We start from the raw sequence: 8,913 nt of genomic DNA, 5'->3' as shown, positions 1-8,913 counted from the left end.
TATGTAACCCTTCTAGTATTTCTTGACCTTTGTGTCAGTATTTGGAAATGGAAGTATATTTATCTCCAATGTATGTATCAGCAGAGAAAGAGGAAATGGCCTGATCAAAAGATTATAGATTTGAAAGAGCCTAGGGGTGTATCAACATAAGACATAACAACACTTTGTTTAACTGGAAAACTATGTATACAAAATTTAATGTCATGAACTCAATTGAACTAAAATGGCAGTACAAAATTAATTGAGAGCGCTCTTTGAAAAAAAAAAATAAAAATAAAAATAAAATAAAATATATCCAAATGAAATAAAATATACTCCGGTATAGTCCTTTAGTCTTTTCTTGCTTCTTTAGGTTCGCTCAGTGTTCAGTGTATTTTATAACCTGTCGGGCTACAATCTACCAGTTCATTTGACTCTTGGGCTGGGGCTCGCCATCCAGTACTGGGAATCTTCATCTGTTCGTCCTCTGCACGTCTGCGATTCGGACTTTGATCCCAACATAAAACCTGACCTATGGATAAGGTCAGAATAAAGTAGCTTAAAATATGTACTATAGAACTACAATACCCACAACTACTGTACACATTCAATTTTCAAAATAAAATATGTTGTACAACATTATGAATTCCTAAGGTTCACGATTACATCATTACCACATCAATATACCAAATAACATAGTTGGAATGTGATAATACAGTAATTGTACTAACTCCATTGTTTGGAGTGCATAGTACACATCAAAAAAAAATAACAACACACCTTTAAAGTACATTTGGAATACTTGTTGGCGTCTTGATCTAATCATTTGTACCAAAAGATTAGAAAAGAGGCAGTGAATTGCAATTGTAGTTCTCCAATTACTATTCCAAGGGCTTAAGAACTACGTTAACAGCTTAGCTTAGCTGATAGACTGTCGCTTCAAAATTACAGAAATATACAACCGTTCACAACAAAACACAAGACTTTACATTGTACCTTTTAATTGCGGTGCTGATTTAATTAATCGACACACAGCTAATCATTTTGGCCTAATAAAATGGAAAAAGCTAGCGAAAATTAGCATGCTACGTTAGCACAATTCATTTTGTATGGGACTCACCGATACAGGGCACAATGTGCTAACAAGGCTACGGGGTTTCCTGAGGCTTCCACGGGCACTCGGCACTTCAGTATCTTAAGATTTAACAAAGGCTTTGTCACAAATATGCAACGTATGATACTTCAGGCAGTTATAGCAATTGTTTGCGCTTACCCAGCAACAATTGTATCCATAGAGGAAACCAATTTCCATGCGTAAGCTCTTGTAACACACGAGCAGGGGGTTCTCTGGTCAGCGTCTGATGAAAGACTGAGCAAGGCGCAGCGTTGTGCAATGCCCCGCGGTTCAACCGTTGACCTTATTGGTTAATATCACACCAGGCTTACTGCTATTGGTTGCTCAGTGTGTCAATCAAAACAACATTTTAACTTAAGCTTACAACTTCTTACTCTTCTTTTTTTTTCTTTTAGTATATTTATGTCAACATACTTATGAACTTATATCTCTCTGTTATTTTATCACTATTTATGCTCCGGTAAATAAATACAATTTCATTTTATTTATCTCATTTTTAACACTGGGTTACACTTTCCCCCCTTAATTCCATGCAAGTCCCTTTGCATGGGATTGGTTGCATAGAAATAACAGGTGGGATGGGAGTCTTGAAGATCATTCCTTCAGTCTCTGACAGGGCACTGGTAAAAGCTAGGCTTAGTCCATGGAACAGGGACTGGGCAATGGTTATCAGAGGCTGACCCAATTGACTGTACTGAAATCTCTCTGGTTGAGTTGTAGTTCTCTCTGAGCATCTCAATATGGTCGATGTTCCAGTTTCGGGTTCAGTTCCAGTGCTTGTGTCACTTCCTCTGTCAGTTGAGTGAGTTTTGTCTTCCTCTATCCCACTTCCTTCCACATTCCTTTCCCCTTCACAGGTTGGTATGTCAGGTACGTTGGTTCCGCTTTCAGTTTCTTGGTCATTGTTTGACTGTTCCCCATGTGTTGCATTTTCCTCCGGAATTCCACAATCAAGTAAGTTGTCACAATCAGGTAAGTGGTCACAATCAGGTAAGTGGTCACAATCAGGTAAGTTGTCACAATCAGGTAAGTTGTCACAATCAGGTAAGTTGGCACAATCAGGGGATTTTGAACCTTTTAGGCATGCCATTGGTTTTGGAATTTCACAGACTCGAGTGAATATCAGGGGAGTTTGCATTGGTTGCTCTTTGTGCCAATAGACATCCGCAGGTTCTGGCTCTGAAAGGTCATGTTCCTCATTTTGTTCAGGTCTTTGTCGGGTTTTTACCTTGAGGGCATGGTTTGGCTTGGCCGGGGTCTCCTTAACAGGTGCCAGAAAACTGCAGGGAAGCAAGAGATCGCGGTGGACTGTGCGGACTGGGCCTTGGTTTGTTTCAGGCCTGATAGTATAGACTGGTAAGTCGCCTGCTTGATCCACCACAGTGTGAATGTCGGCTTCCCACTTGTCGGCTAGTTTGTGTTTACCCCTGAGTCGAACTGCACGGACCAAAACTCGGTCACCAGGTTCCAACTTGGAGGGTTTGACACGCAAGTCAAATCTTGTCGTATTTCTTTCAGCCATTTTGTGCGCATTTTCAGCTGCTAGTTTGTAGCTCTCTTGGAGAGTTGCTTTAAGATTTTCTATGTACTGAGAGTGTGACTTGAAACTTTTGATGTTATAGGGCAATCCGAATGCTAGATCGACTGGCAATCTTGGCTGACGTCCAAACATTAGCTCATACGGGGTAAAACCGGTTGTGTCATTTTTCGTACAATTGTACGCATGTACAAGTGGTTTGACAAAGCTGTGCCACTGCGACTTATCTTTTTCTTCCAAGGTACCAAGCATGCTTAAGAGAGTTCGGTTAAAACGTTCTACCGGGTTACCTCTGGGGTGATACGGCGTTGTTCGGATTTTGCGAATACCCATGATTTTACAAAGCTCCTGTATCAGGTGGGATTCAAAATCCGGCCCTTGATCGCTTAGCAACTGCTCAGGAATCCCATAAGGGACAAGGAAATGGTCCCAGAGGGCTTTTGCTACAGTTTGCGCTCTTTGATTTGCAGTAGGAATAGCAAGTGAGTATTTCGTGAAGTGATCAGTCAGTACGAGCACATCTTTCGTGTTGCTGCGATCGGGTTCAATAGACAGAAAGTCCATACACACTAGCTGGAGAGGCCTGGTGGACTTTATATTCACGAGGGGGGCAGCTTTTTCGGGAGGCGTTTTGCGTCTTACACAGCGATTGCACATTTTTATCCTGTTTTCAATGTCTGATGCCATGTGGGGCCAATAAAATCGGGTTCTCGCAAGATCTAGGGTGCGTTCAGTGCCTAGGTGGCCCATATCACAATGAAGGCTTTTGAAGACTGTGTAACGGAGCTGTTCAGGTAAGACAAGTTGGTAAGTAACATTTCCTCCATCCTGACGTGTTCGATACAAGATATCATTTTGAATTTCAAGTCTGTTCAACTCCCTCAGTAACAGATTGATGTCAGGGAGTTCGGTTCGTACTGTCGGAGGTACTTTTTCACCCGTTTCAATTTGTGTTATGACCTCTCGCAAGCAAGGGTCGGTTCTTTGCTCATTTTGGATTTGTTCAAGGGACAGGTGGGGCACAATTGGGAGACCACCACAAGCTATCTCATTGATAAAATCATCTGGGATGGCAGCTACATTAGCGGCTAGCAAGTGTACAGGTGGGCTGGTGTCGCTAGGAGAACTGACTAGGTGTTTCTCGCAAACTGCAGACACTACTTCTGGACTTAAACTGTTCTGTTTGGGACAGGTGATTTTGTGTGAACTGCTGTATGCGGTCAAGCTCTTTTTGGGACACTGAATCATTTACCAGCTCACCATGTGGTCGCCTGGAGAGACCATCTGCGTCGGAGTTAAGCTTTCCTGCTCTGTACTGAAGCTTAAAGTTAAACGTGGACAGAGCAGCTAGCCACAGATAGCTCATTGCATCCATCTTAGCCGTAGTCAACATGTACGTCAGGGGGTTGCTGTCAGTCATGACAGTGAACTGGTTCCCATACAAGTAGTCAGCAAACTTCTCAGTGACTGCCCACTTGAGGGCTAGAAATTCTAGCTTATGAGCGGGGTAACGGGACTCGCTCTTTGATAGCCCCCGGCTTGCATAGGCTATAACCCTAGTTTGACCATTTTGCTGCTGATAGAGGGCGGCGCCAAGCCCTGTAGTGCTAGCATCTGTGTGGAGCGTGTATGGCACCTGAGGATCAGCAAAACCTAGGACAGGCGCCCTAGTGAGCTTCTCAATGATTGTGCGGAAAGCAAGTTCACATGCAGGAGTCCACCTGTCACCGAATGCCAATTTGGGATCATGATACTGCACAGATTTTGCTTTGGGCTTTGAACTTTTGCGTAGCGGCGGGTAGCCGGCAGTGAGGTCAGTAAGCGGCTTTACAATGCTAGAGTAGCCCTGGATAAATCGCCTGTAGTACCCTGAAAAGCCTAGGAAGGAGCGGAGCTGCTTGAGATCACGAGGGGCAGGCCAGGTACTCAGGGCTTTAACCTTCTCAGGATCTGTTTCTACCCCTTGGTGGGACACAATGTGGCCAAGATATTTGACAGATCTTTGAAAAAACCTACACTTCTCAGGCGAGAGTTTGAGGCCGTACTCTTTGAGCCGATTAAGAACTTTCATCAACCGGACCTCATGTTCTTCAGGTGTCTTTGAGAAAACTATGATGTCATCGAGAAACACAATCACCTCCTTTAGGTTCATGTCACCCATACATTTTTCCATCAGGCGCTGGAAAGTGCTGGGTGCGTTTGTGATGCCTTGGGGCATCCTATTGAATTCCCAGAAACCAATGGGACACACAAATGCCGTTTTTGGTTTGTCCAACTCCTCTACCTCAATTTGGTAGTACCCTGACTTTAAGTCAAGGACGGAGAACCATTGCAAACCTGTCAGGGTGGAGAACATCTCCTCCAAGTTCGGAAGGGCGTAAGCATCCTTCACAGTTTGCATATTAAGCTTTCGGAAATCTATACAGAGACGGACTTCGCCATTTTTCTTGCGCACTACTACGATGGGCGAAGAAAAAGGAGAGGTGGACTCCCTGATTACGCCAGCTTGTTGGAGGTCTTGCAAATGCTTACGAACCGCTTCCAGGTCGCTGGGATGTATGGGGCGCGCTCTGTGTTTGAATGGTGTTTCGTCTGACAGTTTGATCGTGTGTTTCACTTGATCCGTTTTACCAAAGTCGAGGCTATTTTGTGCAAAAACCTCAGGCATTTGACTTAGTTTCTGGGTTATGCGTTCTTTCCATTCAGCGCTGATAGGTGAAGACTCAAAATTGAAGGTGATGTTTGTTTCCTGTTCGGTTTGGCCTTTTGGGGATTTCACTGTGTGCTCCTTTGACAGGACTCTTTGGTATGCACTGATTTCACCGATTACACATTTTTGCGGGATTGTCACATCGTGTTGGGATTCGTTGGTAAGTATAACCGGGACAAGGTAAGGTGCTCGTTCAGGCAGGTCGAGAAGGCAAGACTTTACCAGGACACCAGCAGGTAAAGCAGACAATTTCGGGTGCTCTAACAGGACTGACTTCTCATTGTTGCAGGCTGATGCAACAACACAGCCTTCCAGGACTACAGTTTGACCAGCTTGGACTAACTGGGGCTCCTTGTTGTTCATGGTCACTAAACTGAGATTACCATCTTTGGACTGATTGTGCCGTACTTCAAGTACTTTTAACACTGCCTTATAGCCATGAGACATTGTAGGCTGCAGTTCAGAACAAGCATTATAGTACATCTCATACAGCACATCCAATGTGTTCGTCCCAATTAACACCATGGACTGTGAAGCGGCACGCACATCAGGGACAACTAAGGCAAGTGTAGGCACTTCAGCTTCGATACCCATAAACTCTTTGGGAAAGGTAACCTGCATCTCAACGTAGCCTAAGTACGATACAGATTGGCCATTTGCTCCCTCAACTTCCAACAGTTCAAAGAGTGGCTTTATCTCATAAGTCGACAAATGTTGCTTGTAGTATGACTCAGGAACAGTGGTGACTTGGGAGCCCGTGTCTAACAAACAGTTCACTGAGCGGCCATTCACTTTCACTTCTGCAGTACTTTTTGTACCAATTAAACCAGATGGGAGCTTGAAGGTGTATGTTTTGGTGAGTGACTTTAGGTTAGCACGTGTTTTGAAAAACACTTTTCGGCTGGTCTGAGGGGGACGGATACAATCTTGAGCAGCCTCTGTTTGTCCCTCAACAGAGGCAGCCTTTAGTTTAAAGGGGCAAGGCTATTTTGGCTGTCCCAGATTTGTCTTTTCACTCTTAGTTCTTTTTGTTTTGCAGCCACGAGGGCTGGGTTTGGTTCGGACCCACAGTTAGCAACTATGTGCCCATCCTCCCCACAGCGGAAACAATACCAGGGTTTGGGCCGTGTACTGGGGTGGCTGCTTGGTAGTTCAGGAGTGGTATGGTCAGGTTTTTTACTTTCGGGTATCGCTGTGTTGTCTTTCTTTAGAGCGTGACATGTCTTTTGCTTCATGACGGCAGCTAATTGGCTTTTCAGATCAGCGACTTGTTTTTTCAACTCTTTTATACTGCTTGATTCTGTTTCGGTTGGGTTTTTGTCCGTTTCTGTGACAGTTTGTTCGTGAGAGACTGCTTTTTGTTTGGTGGTGCTAAAATGTGTTTTCATTCGTGTGTTTTTGACTTCTTGTCTGTTTTCGGCAGTGCGAAGGAAAAGTAATAACTCGGCAAAAGAAGGTGGATCTCTTTGTTTTAGCTCTGACTGCAGTTCTGTCAACAGGCCATTGTCCCAACAGCCTCTATTGAACTGTTTCACAAGTTGTCTGTTCATGTCATTTTGCTCAATACCTCCTCTACGCATTACAAGATTTAGTGCCACCTGCAGGCGATGCAAGTAAGCCGAAGGTCTCTCACCCGGGTCTTGGAGAGTGTTCATAAATCGCACAAGCAGTTCTTCACCATCTTCAACTGTACCAAAGGCTGAGTCCAAAAGCTTAAGGTAGTCTTTAGGGGTCGCTTCAGGCCCAAGGGGACGGATAACGTCAGAAGCAGGAGCAAGCAAACTTTCCAGAATTCTCCGAGTTTTTTCCAAGTCAGAAAGAGAAGAATCTTCAATCAGGTGGTCAACATGAAAACGCCACATTTCGTAGTCAGCTTCACTGTAAGGTCTGGGTACTTTACCAGAAAAAGCACGCAGTCTTAATGAGGGGTGAGAACTTGGCGTCTTTTCCGCATTTTTAACAATATGCTCAACTACGATTTTCTGAATTTCAGGTGGGCTAAGATCGTCTGGACTCAACATTTGAGATGTCACATTTTGTCTGAAGGGGTATTGGAAGGGTTTTGGAGTGTGTGGGGCTTCAACTTGATGTGGAGGTGAAACTGAACTCTGTGCAGGCTCAATGGGAGTGCTTGGCTCAGCATCTGCAGTACCAATGGACTTTTCAATGGTAGACATAACCTCCCGCAACACATCTTCGTAGTCTTTCCCACTTAACTTGACCACCTCCTGTTTATGCCACATCACCCTTGCTGCGTAATATTAAAGAAGAGTCTGCATCAAAATTTTCCTCATATTCATAAGACATCCCACAGTGGTTAGGCAGAAATATACTGTAGCTGTGTCATGCATAATATAGCTGTCAATATTTAAAATTTAATAATCTACATTTAAATGAGGCTGATTTCCAGAAGACAGAAATTTGCCTTTACTTCACATGCGTATACGATCATTTTCAAAAGCTTAATTTTCCTAATCTACATTCAGAAGGATGCCAGTGTTTTCAGATTTACTCACACTGAAGAACAATATCTAACAACTATATTTTTGGGAGTGAAAACAGCAGATTAGTGTGAACAGAAAGACAGATTGACACACTGACATAAAGTCTACTTGATCAAATCCTTTGTTTTGGACTGTTAGAGTCTGATTTTTCAAAAACATTTGAAAATGTACCATGGCAGTGAGGATATATGAATATGTTCAGAAGGGATCAGCACATTGAAAGCATTTCCTGAAACCCAGCTGTTTTTTTCTTTTCTGTCAAAAAGTCGCAAATACTTGAAACCTCTGAAATTATGATAAATACTTTACTGTCATATTATTTGGTGGTTGGTTGTAGTTTGTTTGTATTATAACGTTTGGAAAGAAGTGTCATTTGATTTACAACAGTGATTCGCTCTGAAATTCTTAATTCCGATTGAAATCTGTGCGGCTCTTTAGAACTGTGCACTTAGTCCCACAAAACAGAGGATATTGTTATTATTATTATTATTTCTTTTACCTTATGGACAACTTCAGTTTACGCACAGCTGATGCTCATGCCAGAGAACCATTGCGTAAAACTCTGGTGTGGAACGTTGGACGTTTCTTGCCCCCAACAGGACAAGAGTCCCTGTTCATGACTTTAATCCACACAAAGCTGACTCATGATTGACATATTTAAATGGCTTTGAGAGGAGTTAATGAAGACATTGCGGACCTGCCTCAAAGCAGAGAACCAGCGAACAGCAGGTCGAAGTGCTGCTTTGTTGCTTCAGGCTTCAAACAGATACGCCGTAGTCTGCAATCAACGTACAGAAATGATCATTTCCCGATAAACACCCTCAAAAACAACAGCCGCTCCGGTGTCCCGATTCCCGAAGTGAAAGACCGATAAGGAAATTGTTAAGCTTTCTGGCTTCCGTCCATGGTGCATTCAATGTGCATTGGAAAAAAATCGATGCAAGCAGGCAGCGAGCGATGCAATACGATTCAACCCGTCAAATGAATCGATGTACTCGGATTGTGCATGTTTGTATCTAGATACCGATTCATATCGATTAATCTCCAC

General features: G+C 43.4%; 1 long non-coding RNA gene across 1 annotated transcript; it reads right to left on the bottom strand.

The window, feature by feature from the left end:
* Nucleotides 1-333: 333 nt before the first annotated feature.
* Nucleotides 334-1,370, bottom strand: LOC117511744. The gene is made up of 3 exons (XR_004561066.1): nt 1,253-1,370; nt 1,100-1,173; nt 334-511 (listed from the first exon to the last, which is right to left on the bottom strand). It is a non-coding gene; the product is annotated as an uncharacterized LOC117511744 (long non-coding RNA).
* Nucleotides 1,371-8,913: the final 7,543 nt, after the last annotated feature.

Source organism: Thalassophryne amazonica, chromosome 6 (assembly GCF_902500255.1).
Source record: "Thalassophryne amazonica chromosome 6, fThaAma1.1, whole genome shotgun sequence".
Taxonomy (NCBI): Eukaryota; Metazoa; Chordata; class Actinopteri; order Batrachoidiformes; family Batrachoididae; genus Thalassophryne; species Thalassophryne amazonica.
The sequence above is the reverse complement of the archived record's forward strand: the minus strand, read 5'-3'. Positions and strand labels throughout refer to the sequence as shown.